General features: G+C 44.4%; 1 protein-coding gene across 2 annotated transcripts in view; it reads left to right on the forward strand.

Moving 5' to 3' along the window:
• ASTN2 (astrotactin 2) overlaps window positions 1-13480 on the forward strand; it is a 944548-nt gene that overhangs the window by 460595 nt on the left and 470473 nt on the right. The gene's annotated exons all lie outside the window — the stretch shown is intronic.

The following is a 13480-nucleotide window of genomic DNA, read 5'->3' on the forward strand; positions in this document are numbered from 1 at the left end:
TGGAACTGGCTTGTACACAGCTTATGAGCTTCTGAACTGGAACATGGAAGCATGACCCCCATACTTCCAGTGACTGTTATTCTACTGTCTAGCTATCTTTGGGTCATTTTCAATTTAAGATGCTATCATATATCCATGACATCTTGATAGGAAGCTCCTAGAACCCACGTCTCTTGCTTTACAATTTATTTATTCTCACCTTCTCAACATTTCATGGAGGGATGAACACAGCATGATTTTTTATTGGTATTTCTCCAAAGAGGTAATTTTAAAAAGGATAGAAAATTAAAGGGATAGCGCTTAGAAAATGAAGTGGTAATTACTAAGAACTAAGATGGTTTCATGCACACACAAATTGATTCATGGCAAATTACCATTATTTCCATTTTTGATAGAATTGAGGTCAGTGAGACTTTGGTAAAGCATGTGCTAAGGTTTCTCTGCATTACATATTTTAAAGATGGAGAAAAGACCATCTGGTTGAAGGATTATTCTCAAAGAGACCCTACGACCGTGTCTCAAATCGACTGAACAAAAGTCTCTACTAGCTTTCCTCAGAGTTCTGTACTGTTGACATTGAATGTGTGATTTCAGTGAAGCTATAAATGTCAGACTGGCTGATAGTAACACTCCCTCTGGAGTCAGATGGGTCTGGGTTACAGCCCCATCTCTACCATGGATGAACTATATGATTCTGGCCAAATGCAACTTACTAACTTTCCCTTTCTTTGCAAAATGAGGATAATAACAGTGCCTACCTCACAGAATATGATGATAATAATAGTGCTGCTGCTAATAATAACTCATCTGCATTGACCACTCCCAAACCCTTTACTAACATTATCTCATTACATTCTTACATCGATCCCAAATGTGATGCTAATATTATTTTTATTTTACAAATTAAAAAAAAAAAGTCCGAGGCATAAAGGTGATACCTTCACTAGTAAGTAGTGAAGCCAAGCTTCACCCCATGATCTCTCCACCTCCTGAACCCGTGTTCTTAACTATTTCATTGAAGCACCTCCCAAGAATCGTTGTAATAATTAAATGTGTAAATGCTGGTACATAATATACTCCCAAAGTTACCGGATTACCAATTTTAGATAAATTCAATTCCCACTACAATAGAGTTCAAGTAGAAACTGGCGATGGTGGGGAAGGCAGAGTCAGGAAGTTTGAGTACTGTGTCATACTGCTGAGAATGACCGTGGTCTGTAGGATAATTCAGCTGCCTTTTCTGCTCCAAAATATGAATTATTACATTAAACAGCAAACCAGACATGGAAAAGAACAGAGTATCAACCTACAGGGACTCTAAAACATCTCTGGAAATATTAAAAGAAAATTGAGAAAAGTATAGTACTAGAATTTATTTCAGTGACAATATTGTTTGTAGTTGGAAGAAATACTGTAATAAATTGAAAGTGGTGACACCTTTGAAGGGCATGATCCGTAACAATTAGATGCTCTAAGCTGCTAAAAATGCTGGGCCTGGGGCTTCCCTGGTGGCGCAGTGGTTGAGAGTCCGCCTGCCGATGCAGGGGACACGGGTTCGTGCCCCGGTCCGGGAAGATCCCACATGCCGCGGAGCGGCTGGGCCCGGGAGCCATGGCCGCTGAGCCTGTGTGTCTGGAGCCTGTGCTCCGCAATGGGAGAGGCCACAACAGTGAGAGGCCTGCGTACCGCAAAAAAAAAAAAAAAAAATGCTGTGCCTGGTTACATGGAGGGTGTGCCTTCACCGAGTCGGGACCAGAGCAGAGTGGCTCAGGATAAACCCTTTGAAGAATATTTGAAATGTATTTCAAATATTTGAAGAATGTTGGTTTGATTAGGTGACTAAATTATTATCCTGCTTGGGGTGCCCACACGTCTTTGTCTGGGCTTGGAGCAATTGCAGACAGCCTTTTAAGTCTTACCTTCATCTTACCTCTCACATACCCATTGGTTTCACTGTAAGGGTAGATAAAAGATTGCAATCACTGCCATTCAAAAAAATCTGTGCTATGTAGGTTGAGTTTTCCAAGCTACACTAATAAACCTTGTTTGACATGACACCGCTCAGGCAAGCATATCCTGGGCATTCAAAGAATTAATAAGTTTCAGTCAGATGCTATGTTAGAAATTAATAAATAATAGATCTTAATTATAGATAGCCAATAATATGCCACAGAATCACAACAGAGAGATTAAAGGAAAAAGCAACGTCAGGAAGGAAGAGATAAGCATTCCAGTAGGATTGGGAAGGAAAATGAAAAGGTGCTTTCCCAGTTGTTGTTTTTTTCGGTTTTGTTTTTAAGTCTGTGACAGATTACTGTGAAAGTATGGAATCTCAAACTAGGGGAGGCAGAGCAAGTTAGAGTCAAAAGTAAAGGCTCAACCCGCCTGGGTGTCTAAATCCAAAACAATTGATGATAGTAAATGTTGGTGAGAATATGGAACAACTGAACTACCATACCTTTATAGCAGGAACGTAAGTTAGTGTGACCACTCTGTAAATCTACTGGGCAGTATCTACTACAGCTGAACATCTACATATCCTACCAATAGGATACCACAAATAATATGTTCAAGAATACTAATGGTGGTATTCGTTTGTACTGCCAAAAAGCTGGGGAAAAAAAACACAGATGCCCATCAATAACAAGATAGTAGATAAATAAAACAAAACAGCAGAATGTTATTAACACTCAGTATTAATGAACACAACCACCACACATGTCACCAATGATGAATTTCACAAATATAAGATTGAATTATTGAAGCCAGGCACAAATGAATATGTATGTTTAAATAAAGAGCAAAAACAGTAAAAACGAATCTGGGATGTTAGAAAAAAGAAGAGGGGTTACCTTTGGGTGATGGAGGGGACAGTGATTGAAGGGAAACATGCCAGCATGCTGGTCATATTTGATTTCTTGATCTGGGTGGTGGTTATATGGGTGTGTTCATTCTGTAAAAATTCGTCAAGCTGTACAGATACGATTTGCACACTTTTCTCTATGCATGCCATATGTTGATTAAACATAAACTTTAGCCCTTAAAGGGCTTATTAGCCCTTACCTAATAAACTCCCTATAGGGGAGTGCTGAGAATTAAAAGATATAATACCTGTAAAGTACTGAGTTTGGCACATGGTGAACTCTCTAGAAGCATCAGTTATTATGTTTGTTGTTATTTTTCTCTCTTTCTCTTGCTGAAAGGACACATCCAATCTATGACATACCTTAAAATCGATAGGGTCTTTGTATTGAGAGTTCGCATTAATCCTTTTGTCATGGGGTCTGAGGAAGACTTAAGTGAATTTATAACATCTAGTACGGTGTGGTAGTTCTAGCGGCTTTATGCATATGGAAATATTTGCAGAATGAGTGAAGAGGCACATGTGCGGTACACATGGAGTGCCTTGGGGATGGAAAAGGAAGAACGAATTCCTGACCAAAGGAATTAGAAAAGTATTTGCAGGAGAGAGAACATTGACAATTAACCTTGAATTGTGCATAGGATTTGTCTGTGTGGAATTCAGGGTGGGAGAGAAGGCTTTCAAGTATGAAGGGCTGAAGGGCCAAGGAAAAGAACTCTCTTCTGGACAGCTCCCATTCTTCGGCCCGTTCCAGCAGGAAGCTGCTGGAAATGAGATTTTTAACATTCGAGACACTAATGATGTCAGCTACCAAGGTGGAGGAGCGAACTCTAGTTAAATTGCGTGCAGATTCCTTTCAATTCTGAAAAACCGTAGTTGGGCCCCTCCTGTGTGCCGGGCACTGTGCCAGGTACCATAGGAATACTGTGATGAATAAGACCCACCTTGACTTTCAGGGATCTCATGGTGTAGCTAGGAGCATGGAACAAGAGACTGACTTGAGAGATGAAATAAAAGATACTCATAGAGAGACAACAAGGCAAACAACACTTACTGCCACACACCTGGGCCTGCTTCACAATTTCACCGAGAAATGATTCTTCTAAGAGAGACGCGAGAATTGCTATTATGGTTGGAATAATAATCATCTGCAAAGCCCAGCTTTTGGAGCCCCTGGGTGATTTTTCTGTGATCTCAAATCAGTGAAAATGAAATGGTGAAAAACTGTTAATTCCTACACAATGTTGAAAGGATAATGGGACCTCAGGATACAAGCCAGCATCGCTCACTTGGTGACAGTTTTCATGTTGAATCAGTTCTGGATAGAATTAAGAAGAGTTCCTTGTTCTTTTGGCCTCTTGATTCCAAGCACTAAGAATTTATTGAACACCTACCATGTGCCAGGCTAGGTATCAGAGACAGAGAAATGTTCAGGCAAAGATCTTGGGGCACTGAGACAAAATTGCAAACAAAACAGTGTTGCACTTTGTGACCTTTGCAAAGGTTAGAGGAAACGTTCAAGGCAGAGAAGGGACCCAAGGGAGGAAGGAGGTGGTTAAACTCACCTGGGAGGTAAAGGAAAGGCCTCACAGAGGAGAGGACCTCTGAGAGAAATTGCAAGGTATTAGCAGGAAGTCACTAGTTCTCAAAGTGTGGTCCCTGGACCAGTAGCCTCAGCATCACCGGGAAACTTGTTAGAAAGGCAGATTCTCAGACTCCATTTCTGGTAGACTGACATTGACCCCCAAGGGTATCAGTTTCCAGTCCCTAGAACCTGTAAATGTTACCTTATTTGGAAAAAGGGTCTTTGCAGATGGGATTAAGTTAACCTTAAAGTAGGTTGATTATCCTGGATTATCTGGATGGGCCCTAAATACCATTACAGGTGCCCTTATAAGAGAGAAGCAGAGGGAAATTGAACACACACAGAGGAGTCGGCAACTAGAGATTGGAGTGACACAACCGCGCAGCCAGCAGCCACCAGAAGCTGGAAAAGGCAAAAAACAGATTCTCCCTCTTGAACCTCATGGGGGCGTGCAGCCTTGCTAACACCATGATTTTGGCCTCACAATACTGATTTTGGACTTCTGGTGGTTTTAAGCCATCCGAGTTTGTGGTGATTTATTCCTGCATACATCACCCAAGAGCTGAATCAGATATTTTGGAGGTGGGCCCTGTAATCTTGTTTAACCAGTAATCTGGTTTAACAAGTCCTCAGATTACTCTAATGCCCACTAACATATGCATACTAAAGCACTAGGCAGCAAAAGAAAGGAAGGCTCACCTGGCTGCCACAGAAAGCAAAGGATGGAAGGGCTTGCAAACTCCAGGGTGGCAACGGCTTTGGGTCCAGCAGGATTTATATGCTCTACAGTGTTGTTGGGACTCAGTATTTCTGTCTCTCTTCATCCCTCATCTCTGTCTTCCTGTGGGTTAACGTGCTCTTCGGGCACACTCTCACCAACAACTCCAAGCTTACAGCCTGGATGGGGCATTGCCAGAGTAAAGAGATATCCTGTTTCCCCAAGCTTTAAGCAAAAGTCCTGGCACTGAGTGACAGCAGTGAGAGCTCCTCCTTATGTGGCAACTGTCCCAAGTGCTTTGCTGAAATGAACTCATTTAATCTTTACCCATTATTAGCCTTATTACATGCATGAGGAAACTGAGGCACAGCGAGTTTTATAACTTGCCCATGGTCACACAACCAGTAAGTGACAGAACCAGGATTTGAATCCTGAGACTCTGACTCCTGACTCCATGCTCTTCATCTCTAAGCTATGATGCTTCTGTTTGGCCTATTTGGGGACATTGGCCAATATCCCAAATCAATGCCTGAAATTAGCCAGACCTGGGTCACTGACCCACTCTCAGACCAGCAAGGGTAGGGGGATCTTTTCCATGTGGATTGAGATTGCAGGTAGGATAGGGGGAAAGCAGGGGGGAATCAGGACAGGCAGCAAACGGATGCTGAACAACAACAACAAAAGAAGGCAAAACCCACGGATGTCTGCTCCGTGGGTGGGGCATGGGGTCTTGAAGTGGCATGCCTGATGCGGGAGCTTCCGGGGTCCAGGTCAGTGTGTCTTGTGGGTAGTGCCAAGGGGCACGTGGCAGAGAATACAGTGAGAAGAGGAGAGGAGACGGAACCTCATGCTATCTTCTTCCTGTCCCCCTCTTTCCTCAGTTCTGGGCCACCTGGCCTAGAGACAGCAAAAACTCTGAGGGCGCTTGAGGAGAGTGTATTCACCACTCCAGGGCCCCCAGTAGATGCTCCTGTGCAGATGCTACAGATATCAGAATCTGGCTTTTGCCCAGGCAGTACCCCACGTCAGTTACAGTGTATTCTGGAAACATGGGCCATCCATCTTAAGGTGAAACCCTCAACAAAAGCGCTCTAGGTACCTCCCTGTGCGACGGACACTGTGTAGGCTCTGGAAATGTAAAGACCAGAAAGGGAAGAGGGTGTAGGAAAGCGAGCATAGGCTTGTACTCCTACAGATATGGATACGAATCCTGGCACCACAATTGCTCCCTGAACTCCTTGGGCCAAGTCAGTTTACCTCTTCCAACCTCCATTTCTGAACCTGCAAGATAGAGATTGTTGTGCTTCCTTCAGATGGCTGTTGTTAGGATTACGCAATGTAGATAGAGTAACTAGTACAGCATCTTACACGTAACTGGTACCCTATCGTGGGAAGTTTTTGAAGCTTCAGTCGGCGTTTTAGTACAAATAAGGAAATAACTGTATGATGCAGTTGGGTTAAGGTGATGAAAGATGTGGTTCAAGGCCCAGAAGTGGACACAGAAGGGATCCCCTGCATTCCTCTTGATCTCCTGAGGCATCAACAGCAGAAGTAAGGGAGGGTAAGAGCAGCGGGACATCAGGGTGTGTGGGGTGGGCAGGGGTGAGGCTCAGCCAAGGCAGGTGATGTGTTACACTGGGACACCTGGATGGGAAGGCCCAGGGCAGCAGAGCCTCCGGTGGGGGGAGTCCCATAACGGAGGCCTTGTGTGATTTGATACTCAAGCTGCCCCCTCCTATTGGAGGTGAGTAAAGCTCAGGCTTTACTTGCCTTTGCCTTCCCTACAACCTTGACAGCTTTTGCAAATAAGTGACTCGTGTGTGTGTGTGTGTGTGTGTGTGTGTGTGTGTGTGTGTTTGCATGGTAGGCAACCGAGAGGCATACTTCCCTTCCCAGGGAGATGCTGAGACAGGGGTGGGCTTCTGCAGCCCTTATTAGACAGTTTCAGCCCCAAGAAGCTTCCCACACTTTCCCCTGCTTCACCAATTACTCACACAGACGTTCTTTTCCCAAAGGGCAAGAGGACTTCAACAGGCAACCCACTTACCTGCTTGAAACACAGAAGAAGGGAGATTTGGGCAAAGAGAATAGTGAAGGCGCTGGAGTCTAACTACCTGAGTTCAAATCCCATATCCACCACTTAACTAGCTGACCTTGGGCAAAAGGTATTTAAACTTTCTGAGCCTCAGTTTCCTGTCTGTAAATGGGGATGATAATTGCTATTGTATCTTTGGATGTTTTTGCAAATTGATGAGATAATACATTTAAACTCTTAGCCTCAGGTATAATCATGACTCACATGTACTGACCGTTTCTAAGCGCTTTACATGCATTAGTTCTGATTCCTCCCAATGACTCAATGATGGAGTTACTACTATTTACAGAGGAGGAAACTGAGGCACAAGAAGTTTAAATCATTTGCCCAACGTGTTCCAGGCAGTGAGTGGCAGAATCAGGATTTGAATTCAGCCCATTAGGTGAGAGCTCGGTAAATGTTGGCTACCGTTGATGCAAGGGGTTCTCTGTGAGATTAAGGGGTAGGCGCACTGGACTTTTTGTCTTCATCTTTGTTGACCATTTAGTCCATTGAGTGTGTGTGGAAGTCCATTCTGTGCTCGTGGAAGATTAAATGGGGGTCAGGGGAGACTTTGGGGGCAATAGGGCATCTGTCTGGCACTCACAGCTGGGCTCATGGGATTTAGGCATTGGAATTTCCCCTGCACCCCTGCACCCCTCCCTTCTTTTAGGAGAATGAAGCCCCTCCGAGAAGCATGAATATAAAGACCTCCACACTCCCCACCAAATGGATCTGCTTTCTACTCACATCCCTTCACAGCCTTGCTGCCTGTCATTCAGCCAGTGAGCCCAGCGACATATATATTTCCCCTCATTTTGGTTTCGTGGTCTTAATAAAAGTGAAGTCTATTAGGATGAGTTTCCGCCCAGGCTCAGTAAATCTCTTCAAACACCGTTCCGCACCAGATTTCTGTTAGCCTTTGCCACTGGGGAGGCTGCAGCAGGCGCTGACTGTCAGCTGGAGCAGAGGCCCACGGCACAGCCTCTGCTAAATGAAACCCAAACGGAGACTTTGGAATATAAATATTGAAGTGACCCAAGTTGGATAAAGGGGAACCAGTTAGCTAAGCTTCTCTCTTACATGCAGGAGATGCTAAATTATTAAAAGTTTAATAAATGTAATAATAAATATTTGATGTTGAATTATGGAAGGCTTTGCAGATACAGTGAAACTGAGAAACGACTTGGTATATCTGCATTAGAAGTTAAACACTTTTCAAATGGGACTTCTGATATTGAAACGGGACTGCAGATCTTTCAGTGAAAAAAAAGAGAGAGAAGGGAGAAAGACACATAAAAGTATGGTTTTTTGGCGAGTACACTGGGCAGAGAGTTGGGATGCCTGAGTTTCAGTCCTGACTCCACATGGAAGACAGCAATAGAAGCAGCATTTTGGGCATGCCTGACTGGGCAGAGGCTTTTATATAGCATCTCATATGTGGTCTTTGCAGTCATCTAACAAGGCCAAGGCTATTTTTATACCCCCACCGATTTCACAGACGAAGAAGCTGATGTTCTAAGACCCTAAATAGCACAGCTGATTAGAGGATGAATTGGAATTTGAACACAAGGCTTCTGATCTCAAGACCTTTACTCCATCATCATGACACCGTGTCTTCCTCCCACTTGTTGCGTGGAAACCCTTTCTGCTCTATATTAGTCAGGATGTTTTTTGGTTTCAGGAGAGAGAAACCCAGTTCAAATTAGCTTAATGACAACTGCACTGGAAGGCTGCCACGGGAGGGTGAAAGATCAGCTTAGCCACAGAGATGAGGGGAGTTGAGGGAATTATACAACATTAGGATTCTGACTTCCCTCTCTGCATCATCTTACAATGACTTCATTCCTCCCCACTCACACCCCCATAGTGGGGTTGTGTTAGTCATGAGTTTCCAAGACTATTGTACTCCTACCACCAAAGAATGGATGCTTTTCTTCGTTGAGTTGCAGTCTGAAGAATCCTAGAGAAGGAATCTATTGGCCTTGCATGAGTTAGGAGCTGACCTCTCAGTTAGTCACCTGTGATTAGGGGACAGGATCTCAGTGTACAGACACAGCCATAGAAGGAAGTGGGGGGACCATGAGCTGAACATCTACTCCAACCCATGTCTTCAAGATCCCCCCTGGGCTTCTGCGTCTCCATCTGCCTGAGAGGTTGGACTAAATCAGAGATGGCAGATAGCAGACATCTCATGTGCCAACACAGATAAATGGGCAGGGGCTGCCTAGGATGTTAAGTTGGGAGGATTTCTGAGGCTACAGATGGACTCAGATGGGAAGATTGTTATGATCACCTCATGAAGCCTGCCTTCAATATGGGACGGGAGTGGTGACAGATGGGTCACGTATTTGCCATCTCTGAACTTGGTGGTATTTAGAGGTCCTCCTGGTTTTGCATCTGATGACTTGATGATCATGTGCCTCTGTAAAATGAAGAGAGATTTTCTGGTTGCTGAGATGCAGGAGAAACACAGCCATGTGGATGGAGATATTGAGGATGAATTAGAAATGGGGCTGTCTTACTCCAATTATCTGTTTCTATCCATCTGTCTGTTATCTCCGGAGGTATATTTGGATAATCTCATCTTGCTGCCAGTTAGTTTCCTGAAATAGATTTCTGGCTTGAGACAGAGTTGAGGCCTCCATCTAGGTGCTTCCTAGATACAGTCTGGCACTGTCACTTGTAATGTATTAAAAACAGAACGCTCTAATTTAATCTGTAAACAAACCACTCATAACATAGAGGCCTTGAACTGCATCCTAGAGTTTCAAAGGCAGGTTTAAACAATTATAAACTCACAAACTGGATGTGACCTTTCGAGTCATTTTTTTTCCCTTCCCCCTGCCATCACTCGGATGGTTCTAAACTGCTACAGTCCACCTCTGCCTGTAGGTATATCCTAGTCTCTGGGTGTATGGTCACATTGCTTCCTTAGAAATCCCTGCTCTGGTCTCACCTAAGCAGGCCAGGCTTTAGATTCTGCAAGCAGCAACTCTGGGCAGTGATCATCCAGATAAGTTGAGCAATCATTTTCCCTTCTAATACCACTCATTGGGGGTAGGTAGGACCACCCATTTCCTTTAGTGTATCTTACCCTGCCCAATAAATACCAATCCCCTCTGTACCCAACACACACACACACACACACACACACACACACACACACACACACACGCACACCATGCAGTCTGGTCAGAAAGATGATTGGATATTTCAGTGAGTCATGAATTGATCTGGATATTAGGCTTAATTCCTTTTCTTCTCACCAACTAAGGAAACCAATATCAAAGAGCATCCCAACAGGAAGCAGATGGTATGCTCAAGTGGGAAAGGTTTCAAAGGGGGCTCTGCACAAAGTTGGGGGGAAGTCCTAGAAATGGGGTATTCAGTACACTGTGGGTGGTGTCAGTGGGTCCAGGTGAGGGTGAGGTTACCAGAACATGGAGAGGGAATTCCATGGAGACTCCCGCAGGAGCTGTGACGTTTGGTCAAGGGACAGAGACAGGAAAGAAGCCAGAGGAATAAATGTCCCAACCTTACTCACCCACCTCCTGCCAGACCTTCTGCTGGTGCCCTCCACTTGCTGAGCCAAGGGAACTCAGGCAAGAGAGCCCATTGAGCTGGTCCATCAAAGTCAGCCTCCTGAGGCACAAAGCTGGGTACAGATGAGCCGAGGGTGGAGGGAGGAAGAGCAAATGGAAGAGATCCAGCAGAAACTCCAGGCCCTTCCATCTTACCTTCAAAATATCCCTCATATGTCCCCCGCCCCCCCATCCATCTTCCCCGGCACTCCCAGGCTCAGACCCTCCTAAAGAGTCCCACTGCTTTCTGTCCTCTACCCCACACCCCCATGCACATGCCCAATCCAGCTCCTACACAGACTGGGCCACGCCTCTCTTCTGCTAGAACCATTCAGAGCCCCATCACCCGCCCCGCGTAGCCTCAGGATCCAAATCCAAACCATTTCACCTGGTACACATTCCCTCCTAGCACTTCAGAATCTGACCTTCATGCCCTCTGGGATCTCATTTCCCACCATGTCCTCATCGGCCATTTCTTCAAAATGCAAAATACACTTTAGTATCTCCTTGCCTTTGGCAGTGCTGTCCCTCTGCTGAATTGTCCTAATACTCACACAGTCCCCTGTGTCCCTGGCAAACTACTCCTCGTCCATCACAGTCTTGCAGAAGTGTCACTTCCTCTGAGCAGCCTTTCCAGAACATTCCCTCTTTCCATCCACCAGAATCATAGCCTCCTCATTGCTATATTCATGCTGCTAGTATACCTCTTCCTTAATTACATGCCAGCACATTGCCCTTGCATTATGGTTAATTGCAGAAGGGTATCCCCACTCTGCCCTCAGCTGGGGGTTAAGAAATGAATCTTAACCATCTCTGCATTCCTAGTTCTAGGCAAGTAAATGGCTCAGAGGAAGGATATGGGACATTTTGATGCCCCAATTTGATGTGGCTTTGTTGGCACAGTCATGAGGATATTTTGATATTACCAGTAAATTGCTCAAAAAATATATTTATGCAGTCTCCGAGCATCACCCAGTCCCCTTACGTGGAAATATTCTTTGTATCAAATATTCTTTGTATCAGCCTCATCAAAACTTCCTGCCTCACAGTGTTCATTGTATTGTATTATAAAAACCCGTATTGTCTGAGAGTGGTTCCAAATAACACCTGTATTTTGGGAAGAGTAAGTGTAACAAAATAAAAAAGGAGTGTTCCCTAATTTGAAAGGTTTGAGAAATCCTATGATAAAGGAAGTTGCTATGTTGATTTCCTCGGTGGAAGCTTTTGCAAGGACATTAATATACTAATGAATATCATGGATCCTTAGGAAGTGAAGTCTGCACATTACTGTTTCCCCAAAACTATTTTACTAGATGCAGGCTCAGGACCAACATTCCTTGACACCCACTCCAAGTAATACCGTGTTAGCCCAGTGAGGCTCAGAGGCTACACACATGAAACGAAACATCAGAGAAGGGGGGATTTGGTTCACATTCTTTGGGAAGAGGGGGAAGCTGGCCTCTATCCTGTTGGCTTATTATTTAGTCCACCCGGCCGCTGAGCTCCACATTCTATCTCCCTGGCCCTGCAGAAGACACAGGGACCTCATGAGGGGTGCAGCGTTGGGAGAGGACGGGCATGCTTGGATACTCCAGAGAGGGAACAAATCCTGGCTCAGTAGAACTCAGAGATCACCTAGAACTGCCAGAGGAAGAAATGGAAGTAGCAGAGAGAAAAAGTAGTGAGAGAGGAAGAACTTTGTGGCCGCCCAGCCTTTTGAAACTCGTAAGCCCAGCCCAGCCTGGTTGTTAGGAGCACCTGCTCTAGTGCTCAAATCCCATTTCAGCCGCACACTGTCTGGGGGAGGGTGAGCAAGTTACTAGACCTTCCTCTGCTTCCACGTGCACATTTGCAGAAACAGATAACTGTACCCTCCCTGTAGGGTTGCTGTTGAGAATCAAGTGAATTAATGCATGATGTGTTTGGAACAAAAATAGTGGCAATTATTATTGTTATAATTTTACAGTTATTTAGCCCAGACTTAATCCACAGTAGGAGTTTCTTATTAGGCTCTCTCTTGCCTCTCAGAAGGGATTGTGATTCATGCCCTTTGTAAACTCCACTTTCCCTTCTTAGTGCTTTGCATTCAGTAGGTACTCAGTAAGTGCATGAGGATTGTTGTTGGAATGTGGCTCAGTAATGCTTCAGAAAGAAATAAAAGATGCATAGCAGCATTATTCAGAATAACTAAGATGTGGAAACAACCCAAGTGTCCATGGGTTTTTATTTTACATTATTCACAATAAGAAAAATGTGGTATATACATACAGTGGACTATTATTCAGCCTCAAACAGGAAGGGGATTCTGACATGGATCATCATCCATCCATCCAACATGAATGAACCTTGAGGACATTACACTAAATAAAATAAGCCAGTCACCAAAAGACAAATGCTGTATAATTCTACTTGTATGAGGCACTTAGTCAAAGATCATAGAGACAGAAAGTAGAATGACGGTTGCCAGGGGCTCGGGGGAGGAGAGACGGGGTGTTATTGTTTATTGGGTACAGAGTTTCAATTTTGCAAGATGAACTGTTCTGGAGACGGGTGGTGGTGATGCTTGTACAACCACCTGAATGTACTGACTGTCCCTTGAAAACGGTTAAGACAGTAAATTTTATGCTATATATATTTTACCACAAAAAAAGGGGGT

This window comes from Lipotes vexillifer, unplaced genomic scaffold (genome assembly GCF_000442215.2).
Source record: "Lipotes vexillifer unplaced genomic scaffold, Lipotes_vexillifer_v1.1 scaffold230, whole genome shotgun sequence".
Classification (NCBI taxonomy): Eukaryota; Metazoa; Chordata; class Mammalia; order Artiodactyla; family Lipotidae; genus Lipotes; species Lipotes vexillifer.